The sequence below is a fragment of the Balaenoptera musculus genome, chromosome 19 (assembly GCF_009873245.2).
Source record: "Balaenoptera musculus isolate JJ_BM4_2016_0621 chromosome 19, mBalMus1.pri.v3, whole genome shotgun sequence".
Classification (NCBI taxonomy): Eukaryota; Metazoa; Chordata; class Mammalia; order Artiodactyla; family Balaenopteridae; genus Balaenoptera; species Balaenoptera musculus.
In genome coordinates this window covers 20,037,645-20,049,130 of record NC_045803.1, presented here as the reverse complement: position 1 = coordinate 20,049,130, position 11,486 = coordinate 20,037,645, and the positions used below count along the sequence as shown (strand labels likewise).

Here is an 11,486-nt window from a genome sequence, read left to right as displayed (position 1 = left end):
TCGCTAGGTTAAGCTGTGTGCAAGCTTCTGCATTGGTTCGCCAGGAATAATAGACTACTGATAATTATTATTACAAATTAAATGTATATTATACAAATTATGTAATTAAATATTATATAAATATAATCATAAAAATAATAACGGCCAACACTTCTTGAGTGTTTTTTCTCTGCCAAATGCCATTCTAAGCCCGTTTTTACAGGTGTTGCCTTGTTGAATCCTCACACCCATGGTACCGGGCAGTACTGTGATCTCTCCTTTTAGACGAAGAGATTGGGGCACAGAGAAGTTAGGTGACTTGGTCAAGATCACAGAGCTGGTAAGTGGCAGTGTCCCATCTGAACTCTGGCCCCAGATGCCACGATGAAAAGGAAAGCAGGTGAGGGAGCTGGAAGTGATGGGGAAGGTGAGCAGGGTGGCCTCTCTGAGGATCCCCTGCTGGAATAGAGTCATGAAGAGGTTTGGGGGAAGCTCCAGACAGAAGGCTGCCTGGGCTCCTTCAAGGGGTGGCTGATGTGGCTGCCCAGAGATGGGCAGACGAGTCTAAGGCTGCCCAGAGATGGGCAGACGAGTCTAAGGCTGCCCGGAGATGGGCAGACGAGTCTAAGGCTGCCCGGAGATGGGCAGACGAGTCTAAGGCTGCCCGGAGATGGGCAGACGAGTCTAAGGCTGCCCGGAGATGGGCAGATGAGTCTAAGGCTGCCCGGAGATGGGCAGATGAGTCTAAGGCTGCCCAGAGATGGGCAGACGAGTCTAAGGCTGCCCGGAGATGGGCAGATGAGTTACGATTCTATTTTGAATGTAATGGGAAGCCCTTAGAGAAGGGTGCTAACACGATCTTTAGACCTTTGCTAGATTTAAATTCAGAGGTTGAGAACCTACAGCATACTTTGCGGACCGTATCTTATACAACTTTAATCTCCTTCCGGGTAATGCTGGTGCTTGTTGGGAATATGTGATGATACACTGAGGAAAGTTGTCTTCCCAAAATGCCCAGCATCCTAATCTTGCCAGGGTTTATGCTCTTGGACATAGGGGCTCCTCTGGAGTCTCACATTTCACTTCTCACTCACCTTACTCCATTTCTCACCGTCTACGCAGAAACTGTCCATTCTCCACTGAAAAAGCAAAGCTGGGCTGCAGCTCTCATACGTGGGGGCCGGAGCCGCAGGTTCAGTCTCAGGGGAGTCAGTCTCTGTCAGCCATGCGCTCAGACGTCTGGTTCCAAAGACTCGGCTGTGACTGACTCTCCAGGTAGCGCTGTAGACTGGAATCCTCATTTTCCGCACACATGTCATCTTCGTCCTTAGGGTCTCCTCACTCTCTGCCCTTTGCTCTGTTCTAATTTGAAGGAATTCTACAAGACTCTCCTGGCTCAGACGTGCACACCCAGAACATGAGAGCACCTGAATGTCAGAGCATGTGTGCATATGCCCAGGGCGTCAGAACACGTGTGCCCACACAGGACATCAGAACAAAGTCAGCTAGTGCGTTCTTCAGACTTCAGAGACGTGTGTTGTTGGAGAGCTTTCAAGGATTGTTGGTTTCACTTTTCTCCAGCCCAGTAATGAGGGGAAAGAGAAGAGTGAGCAAGGGGGAGGGGCTGAGTCCCTTTGAGATAACGAAGAGTGAGCTATCACTGCACACCATCAGGGATGGCTCATGGGAGGAGGCTTGTCACGGGATATGAGCCTACCAGGCTGTGGACACCTCAACTGTGAGGTCTCTATCAAGAGGACATGGCAGAGTCAGCCTAGCTCAGACAGCATCTCTCTGTGAATGTCCAAATTGGCTTGAAGGCTAGTATTTGTTCCTCTAGACCGCTCCCTCGTTATTTCTTTATTCTGGTTAGATCTGTCCATTCTGACCCAGCAGAAAAAACACAGGAGATGGAGACAGAGCATCCTGAGTATTCTCTGTTTTGAGTTGGTGTCTCAGGCCCTGCCAGGCTACACAGCACACATCCAGGGCTGAAGATGACACCTATAAAAGGGACTTCTCTCCCAAACACTGCTGCTCTACACATGTGTGCGCGTGCACACACACACACAGTGCTGGAGAGCCTCCGGCACAACCTACTACCTCATGCACCCAGGAAGTCCTGGATTTAATGGCTGGGCTTATCTTGTGCAACATTCCCAAGGCTCCGTTTTTCATTAAGCAATTTTTAAAGAGTTTTATGACCCCGTGAACAATAATTTTTTTTAGTGAAAGCAGACTAAATTGTAAGTGGCGGTAATTACACCAAACTAATTGTAGGCAAAATTAGTAACAGGTCAGATCTGTTTGCAAAAGAAAATATACGCTTGGATCACACCTTAAATGATCTCTAGGAAATTAATTCATCATGGAAAAAAAGAAATCTTCCTAAATTAAAAGTGGTGTCTCCAAGAACATTTGCAGGGAATAAGGTTTCCTCTTTGGTTTTGGTTTTTGTTAGATATCCAGTGTGTGTCTGTGTGTGTGTGTGTGTGTGCGCGTGTGTGTGTCTTCATGTGTCTGTATGTGTCTTTGTGTGTGTGTGCACATGTGCACTGATATTGGAGGGCGGGGTTGTAGGTTTTCACAGAGCCAACCCAGACAACTAAATGCCTCCTTAGTGGCGCACAGAGTGTGACCTAAATGTCAGGAGACTTAGTACATCCTAGTGCCCTAAGAGGTCATGGTGGGACCTTATTCTGCTCAATCCTTCTCTCCTAGATAGGATCAGCTCACTTTAAAAACGTCTCCCAGAGAAAGCATGATTGGATATCATGTGGCATTTTCCTCTGAAGGGCCATCTTAGCATGGAGGACAAGCATTTGATAAAACCAGTACAGAGGCCATGCAGAGTTGACCGATGTTCCCACAGAGGTCAGACTCATGATGACCCAGATCCCATGTGCACTGAAGTTCACAAAAGCAGAATTACTTCTTTCATGGAATTTGAGTCCCAAGGTCACTAACCACAGCTAACATCCTACATAGTCAAATTACCCTTGAGGTCCATTGTGAAGAACCAAGTTGGAAAGTGGCATTTCATCTCTCAAGTAGTTCTCAGTTTGGGAGCACTGATTCCTGCCTCTGCAGGAGACGATAAGCTGCAGCACCTGGTTTATGTTTATGGGCCGTATTGCATAAATCACATCTCTTTAAACCCTAATATCCACTTAGCATGGAGCAAGGGCATGCTCAGAGGCATATTCACCTGAGACCTACGTAAGGCAAGATCAGACGCACACCCAAGCCTGAGCTCTGTTTGGTGGTGAGGTCACACAGTTCAAACTCTTCAGATGCCTTCCTTCTCATTTGCTGAGCACTTGAAATTGCATGACTTAAATATGAATATCATGGATTCCCCTGTTAGCACTACCTGAGAGGAAGTGCCTCCAGCCCGAATTGGCATGGAGAGGTACCAGTGAATTTCATTAGAAAATAGGTCGAATGGCTGGGGAGGTGCTTTGAGAAAAGCATGGATTACTGCAGGCTCAGCCTGGGGAGGGTCCAGAGCAGCCGCCTCACTCTAATGTAGGAGTGCTTTACAAAATACACCAGGAAGTATTAGGATATGTGAATTTCCAGGAGGATGATAATTAGGCACCTCTCATGTACGCACGCGCAGTGGATGTTGGTGTCCCTCCGACTCACAGTCAATGCTTGGTGGATTGAAATAACCATAGCTTCTGCACATGCATCCAGTGATGTGAGGTACCATGTGGTGAGGAGGTCCAGCAGAAGCCACTCTAGGCCATGTCCTCCCTTTACCATTTGGGTCCTGAGTAAGGGTCATCCAGCCGGTCGCAAAACATGTTCAATGACAAGAAGTGCACAGATCCTCAGCCCGTCGCATCTTGGGTGGCTCTGAGTCCTAGAAATTTCATCACCAGCCCTGGAGTCCAGAGGTCCTCAGGGGTAAGAAGCATTTGTTGGTACTGGGTTTGGCTCTCCTCTAAAGGAGTATCAGCTGGGTACTCAGTAACCATTTATGCCACTGCAATGAAAGGATGTCCTCACTCTCCCCAGCCCTCCTGGCTCCCGACAAGCCTGAGCATGTACACCCTATCAAGACAGTATGTGTCCCTCTTAACAGTCTCACACACCAAGGTCTGGGGCAGGGGGTCTTTCCATTGAGAGCCTAGGGGTAAATTTAAAATAACCATGTGGCAGTGGGGGTCAGAGATGCCAGTGTGTGCCAGGACTTCAATAGGACTGAGAACTGAGGAGTCTATCCCAGGACAGGGAGGTCCTTATGGACTTTTTCCCATGACAGATCCTGAGTTACCTCCTTTGGCTTATAGGTTCACAAGATCCTTCATGGCCTGGCCCTGCCTACTTTGTAGAGCTGCATTGCCCACCATGCTCTAGCCATCTGAGACCACCTATGTGCCTTTGACTTAAACGTGTATTCCTTTTGGAAGCCCCTCCCTGCTGCTTCTCCACCCACCTAAATAATTCCCCCTAATCCTTCAAAACAAGTCAGGCATCACAGCCTAAGGGACTAGGGAGTTCTCACCTCTCATGGGGATGGGTGTTCCCGCTCTGACCCTAGAATGCAGAGCTTTCAGCCCAACGAGCACTTTTCATGCTGTATCATAATCATCAATTATCTACTCCATGGCTGCACCACCTTCATCAGGCCTTGAGCCCCACCCCAGCAGGTGTGTCCATGAGCCCATGGTCTAGCCTCATGTCTGGCAGGGTGGGCAGCTGATAAATGTTTGTGAAATGAATGAATGGGTCATTCTACCTCCAAGTCACTCTTCAGTGGCCATGTCAAGCTCTCCTTGGTCAGTTTTCAAAAATAAGCAGCATTACAGGAAGGCACCACCTAGCATATGCTCACTTCTAGAAAATTCCACAAAAGGCATGGTTTTAACCAGCATTCTGGACCCAAAAGGCAGTGTGATACCCAAGATTCGACATCAGTGAGGAAGAGGAGGAAGGGAAAATGAGGAAGGATAGGAGGATGAGGGTAGGAACAGCCAGATAGATTCACATAGAAACAGACCTTTGCACTTGTTTCATCCAACTACCTGAGCTTCCCAGGCAGTGAAAGGCAGGGATGCATGCAGACCCCTGGCCCCAAGGGAGGAACACTCTAGCAAATCCTCATGGTCTCTGGCTGAGAAAGGTTCCCAGGAAGAAAGCCCAGTCAGAAGTTCAAGTTTTGCAAGAAACAATGTGGCTGCAACTATTCAGATCCGTCCTGAAGTCTTTCAGCAGTGGCTTCAGCCAAGTAGCTACAAGAAGGGCCTTCAGAGATACAAAATCTAAGAAAAATAGTCCTGGCATCTAATTACAACAGTGCAGTTCGCTGTTTTTATCTGTAATTGGACTGTATAGTCTTTCATTCTAATTTACTTTACATCTAAACTGTGATAATCAAGACAAGCAGAACAGAATGGTCTCTAACTGGCTATCCTACTGACACCCGTTAATGCCTAATTATAACAACTAAATTAAAGATGCGACTGTAAAGAGGTGGAATATCAGTTTGAAGCATTTAATTCTGTGCAAAGAAGTAGAGATTTTAAATCCTAAGTAAGAAAATCAATATTATGCCTCATTATATTGGTATTGCTGAACAGATTAATGAAATTAAGTATTTTGTTGTGTTGCTTTTCTTTTTCCCAATGTTATCCTGATGTAATGATGGTTTGTAACGAAGGAGTACTGCAGGGGAGGAAGTCTAAATGGAGAACCAATTTATATACCAAAATTGGGAGATAGCTAATCTCATTTATACAGCAAAGATTTTCTTTTGATATGGTTAGATTTTTAGATAGGCATCATGGGTCTGGACTTCTGCAGTCTCATGGAACAAAAATAAATTCAACCCAAGGTTAAGGGAAGGTGCTTTCTCTCCTCTTCTCAGGAGCAGATATGTAACAGGGGCCATCTTGACAATGCCAGCATTCACAGACACTGTGGTTTGGGACAAGCCTCCTTGAAGCTCCCTGTACCGGTGGCTGCCCAGTCTATCCCAGGCTGAAAATGGCCACCCATGAAAATGCAGAATGTGAGGAACGGAGGGAAGCTGGGCAGATGAATGGACAATTTACCAGATCCCCAAGTGCCATTCAGTTGGTTGGAAGCTGGAGGAGAAATGGTGAGATGAAGCCACGCTTCAGGTTTGACAACAAAGCTTGAAATTAGAAGGACCAAGGTTTGCAAAGGGAAGGTGTGCAGTTCCTGGGCTGGGTGGGGCACTGCACACAGGTCCCTGGCTAGGCAACAGCAGCACGTCCATCCAACCTGCCTCGTAGGCTTTTATTTATTTGCTTACTCTTTCTTCCTTTCTTTCTTCCTTCCTTTCTTCTTTCCTTCCCCCCTTCCTTCCTTCTTTCCCTTTCTTTCTTTGTTTCTTTTTCTTTCTTTCTCCCTTCCTTCCTTCTTTCTCTTTCTTTCTTTTTTCTTTTTCTTTCCTCCCTCCTTTCTTTCCCTTCCTCCTTTTCTTTCTTTCTCTTTTTCTTTCTTTCTTTCCCTTTCTTTCTTTCTTTCTTTCCCTCTCTTTCTTTTCTTTCTTTCTTTCCTTCCTTCTTTCCTTCCTTCCTTCCTCCCTCCCTCCCTCCCTCCCTTCTTTCTTTCTTTCTTTCTTTCTTTCTTTCTTTCTTTCTTTCTTACAATTGCCCATCCTAATTTCTAAGTTTTTAAAACAAAGTCAGTATAGGACTTACAAACCTAAAAATTGGCAAATGCTGACAGTGTGAGTCACCATGTGAGTCATCCGTCTTAGTGCCCATGCCAGAGAGATGCATGAAGGCAGATCTTTGAAGAATCCAAAGATCCTGAAAGAGAGAGACTAACCACTTTGAGGAATCTCTAGAAATCTTGTGGAATTGAACTTCCTGACCAGTGAGTTACTGTGAGTGAACACCTTGAGGGATATGGTTTCCAGACCTCTTTGGGGGCCAGGGACAGTATAACAATGAAGCAGGCCAAGGTCCTGTGCCCTGGAGCTTACATTTACAGATGACTGGGTCATGCAGTGCTGCTAGGCCCAGCAGGCAGAGGGAACCCGGAGCTGGGGCCCAACCTGGAAGGAAAACCCAGCTTCAGTGAATATACCCAGAACTTCTAGACTGGAAAATCAAAAAAGAAGACATGTTCATTTCCACTTACATCTAACTTGTAATTTTTCAAAAAGAAAATTTCATTTTGAATTTTGCATGTATCATCATCTTTTCAGATTCTGGAAGCCTTCACCCATCTCGTAAGCTCATGCATGACATGAAGGCAAGGATGATGGTGCCCTAATGGCAGTGATCATTACAGGCACAGAGAGGTCACCAGCCCCCTCGGAAAGGCACAGCATAGCTCCTGATCCTGCAGGACCAGGCATGTCTCTAATTGTCCCAGTGTTACAGGCACTCGGAAAGCAAGCGCTGTAACCTCCAACCAGGCCCGCCTCTCAGCTGCACAAACAAAGCCGAATAAAAGCTGCTGGCAGCCGCTGGTCCCACTGCAACAGATGTGTTGCCTCTGCACCATCTTGTCTGTTCTTAAGGGTTTTTGTTTTTTTTTTTACTTCATACTGTCCCTTCTGTCTTGTTTACGAGGCTGCAGGAACACCTGTGGAAGAACGGGTCCCTGCAGAAATCCTTGACTTCCATTTAGATGGTTTGAGACTAAGCCAGCCAGCTCAGCAAGCCCATCTGCAAATGATTCTGGGTTCTTCTGCACACATTTACTCTCGATCTAGAGAAACTCGAAGAAGCACCCACAGAATAATCCCAGGCCCATAGCATCACCACACCTTATGTGCCCGTGATCGTTACCATGTGCAGACCTTCATCCACACATGTGCTGAGGACCTGCTGTGTGCCACTTGGCCTTGAGGTCTGTGGGCTGACTCTTGGTTCAACCCAACTCTGCATCACACAGGCTGCTTCCGTTATCTGGCCTGTGTCCACGTAGCCATGGCTTTGAGAGCAGAGGCCCTGACAGCCAGTGAAGGCTGTAAGGCCTCCGACCACCCCCATATTGTTTCTTCTGGTTTCAGATGAAGTGGCTCATTATCTGGTGTGGAAAACCGACATGGAAGCCGCCAGAGTGAATGCTATCCCTTGCGCTAGAGAGAAGAGGCATGCTTCTAAGCAGACCTCAGTCTAGGGGGTGTTCCCTGCTCGCAGCCTGGACTCTGGGCACCTTAGAATCCCATAGCCCCATACGTACCTTTAAAGACCATTTGCCTAGTACTTTATTTCATTCACAAAGATGATGGAAGAGCAGTGACACGACTTGTGACTTTGTGTGAGAACTGCCTCTTCTTCTTAACCTTATGTTTTTAGGCCACGGCTTTTGCTGTGTAACAAGCCACAGCACGAAAACTTAGTGGCTTAAAAACAACCATGTTTCATGTAGCTCATGCTTCTGTGGGTTGGCTGGGGGTTTCTTCCAGTTCAGGCTGGCTCAGCTAACCACTGCTCGGCTCACTCGTGCATCTGTGGTCAGCTGGTGAGTCGGCTGGTGGCTGGAAGCTCTAAGGTGTCCTTGGTCAGACTTCTGGCAGCTGGCAGGCTGTTGGCCAGGGTGACAGGGGTGACTGGGCCACATGGCTCTCATCTTGCAGCAGCCCAGCCCTGGCTTCCTCACATGGTGATCCCAGCAAGAGAGTGAGGCCGAATGTATGTTTCAAGTCTCTGCCTGTAGTGTGTTTTCCACTGTCCTGTTGTGTAAACCCAAGTCCCATGGCCAAGACTAGAGTCACTATGAGAGGACACCACCTAAGAGCTTAGATGCCAGGACAGGAGGAATTTGTGGTCATTTTTGCATCCATCAGAGTTGTCTTGTTTTGTTTTGTTTTCATTTTCTAGTCTCTTTAATTGAATGATTCAATCATTTATTTCTAACACTTAATGTTTATAAATGATGTACAAGTTCAGCTTTGATTCCCTCTTCAGTACACGATATTTAGAAAGACCTTTTAAAATTGCAATTAAAGTGAATTTTTTTGGTCTAACATTTTCTTTTTTTCTACTTTTACTATATTTTGGTCTAATAATTTGGCTTGAATTATTTCTAGTCTTTAGATTTTTTTAAAGCCATAGGTTGTGTTTAATTCTCAATATACCATGGATATTTGAAAAGTGTATATTTTTGTTTGACACAAATATACAGTTACAAGTATATGTAGATTAGATTTGGATATAGAATCAACCTTGTTGGTAGTGTTTTAAAGTTTTCTCTACTGTTATCATCTGCCTGATCTGTTAATTTCTGAGAGGAGAATGTCATGTTATTTTCATGGGTTTTTACTTGATGTACGTCTGTGCTGTGTTGTACAAGGAATTAAGAACTAATTAATTATATAAGAAATATGTAATTTTTTATATTCCTGGTGAAGTGAATTTTTATCAGAATAAAACAACTTTTTTTATCCTGCTTAATGTTGGTTGCATAGAATTTCCTGTCCTATTGGCAAAGGCAAAGAGTTGATAGAGCCATTTAATAGTGAGAGTGCTGGTTACTAGCTCATTTATCTGGCGAGTATAATTATGAATTAGTGTGCTTTCTTGGTGTAAAATTTGTCAATATATTTAAAATTATAAAAATGCTCACTCTATTTTAAAATTGAAATTTTACTGAGATTATTATAGATTTGCATTCAGTTGAAAGGAATGATACAGAGAGATCCCATGTACCTCTTCCTAGTTTTCACCAGTGGTAACATCTTGCAAAACTATAGTATAATATCACATCCAAGACCATGACATTCATACAGTCCACGTAGCATTCAGATGTCCCCAATTTTACTTGTGCTCATTTGTGTATTATGTATATTCAGTTCTATACAATTTAATCACGTGTATAGGTTCACATATCTACCACCACAGTCAAGACACAGGACCTTCCATCATCGCAAGAATTTCTCATACTGCCCTTTTACAATCATACTCTCCTGCCTCCCATTCTCCATCTCTTGTCCCTAACTCCTGCATTTATAACATTTTGTCATTTGAAGAACAATATATAAAATATGTAGTGTGTAACATTTGGAGATTGGATTTTTTTTTGCTCAGAAGATTCCCTGAAGATCCATCCAAATGACTGCATGTATCAATAGTTTTCTTATTTTCATTACTGAATAATATTTCTTGTATATATGTACCACAATTAAACTATCCACCTGCTGAAGACATCTGAGGTCTTGTAGTTTGGGACTATTATGAATAAAGCCACTACAAGCATTCACATGCAGGTGCTTGTGTGCACATAGTTTTAATTTCTCTGGGATAAATACCCAAGAGTACAATTTGGGGTTCCTATGGCAATTTCATGTTTAGTTTTATAAGAAACTGCCAAACTGTTTTCAAGAATGGCTATACCATCTTACATTCCCATCAACAAAATAATAGTGATCCAGTTTCTCTACATCCTTGCTAGCATTTGGTAATGTCACCATTTTTTATTGTCACCATTCTGATCTGTATGCAGTGATACCTCATTATGGTTTTAATTTGCATTTCCCTGCTGGCTCTTGATGTTAAACATCATTTCATGTGCTTATCTGCCATCTGCATATCATATTCATTGAAAAGTCTGTGTCTTTTGCATATTTTCTAATTTGACTGTTTGTTTTGCTTAACTATTGAGTTTTGCATGTTCTTTATATACTCGAGATACTACTCCTTTGTTGGCTATGTGGTTTGCAAATATTTCCACCCAGTTTGTTACTTTTCTTTCTTCTTCTTCACCTGGACTTTCACAGAGGAAAAGTTTTTAACTCTGATGAGGTCCAATTTATCAAATTTTTCTTTTACAAATTGTGCTTTTGGTGTCAAATCTAAGGACTCTTGGCCTAGCCCTAGATGCCAAAGTATTTTTATTTTCTATTTTTCCTAAAGGTTTTATAGTTTTATGTTTTAAGTCTATAATCAATTTTGAGCTAATTTTTGTATAAGGTGTGAAGTTTAGTTTTTGAGTTTCATTTTCTTGCCTATAGATGGCCCCTCATTCTAGCACCATTTGTTGAAAAGGCTATCCTTCCTTCATTGAACTGCTTTTAATCATTTGTAAAAAGAATATGGAACACTTCATGACTTTGTGTATCATCCTTAAGCAGTGGCCATATTAATCTTCTCTGTATCATTCCAAAATTTTATTATATGCACCATCAGAGTGCATACTGCTCATGTGTTTTGACTCATCATTTTCACTTATGGAAATTCATTTCTCAAAATGAAGTTATATGCCCAAGGCGATTTAGTACAGCATTATTTATAACAGCAAATAAAAGGAGGGAACATGTCCAAAAATGGTAGACAGGTAAAGTGTGTTAGTCATCCATTGCTGTGTAACAAACTGCCCCAAAACTTAGAAACTTAAAACAACAGCTTATATCACAATGTCTCTCATATCTGCCCATGGCTTATTTGGATCCTCTAAATGAGAAAGACTGCTCTCAGATGGCAGCTGAGGCTGAGGTCTTTCTCTGAAGTTTCAACTGGGAAAGGATCCATGCCCAAGGTCACTCATGTAGTTGTTGGCAGGATTCAGTTCCTTGC

General features: G+C 43.8%; 1 non-coding gene across 1 annotated transcript; it reads right to left on the bottom strand.

Moving 5' to 3' along the window:
• Positions 1 to 10,999: 10,999 nt before the first annotated feature.
• On the bottom strand, positions 11,000 to 11,104 carry LOC118886005. Its single transcript, XR_005017637.1, has one exon. It is a non-coding gene; the product is annotated as a U6 spliceosomal RNA (small nuclear RNA).
• Between the last annotated feature and the right edge of the window lie 382 nt (positions 11,105 to 11,486).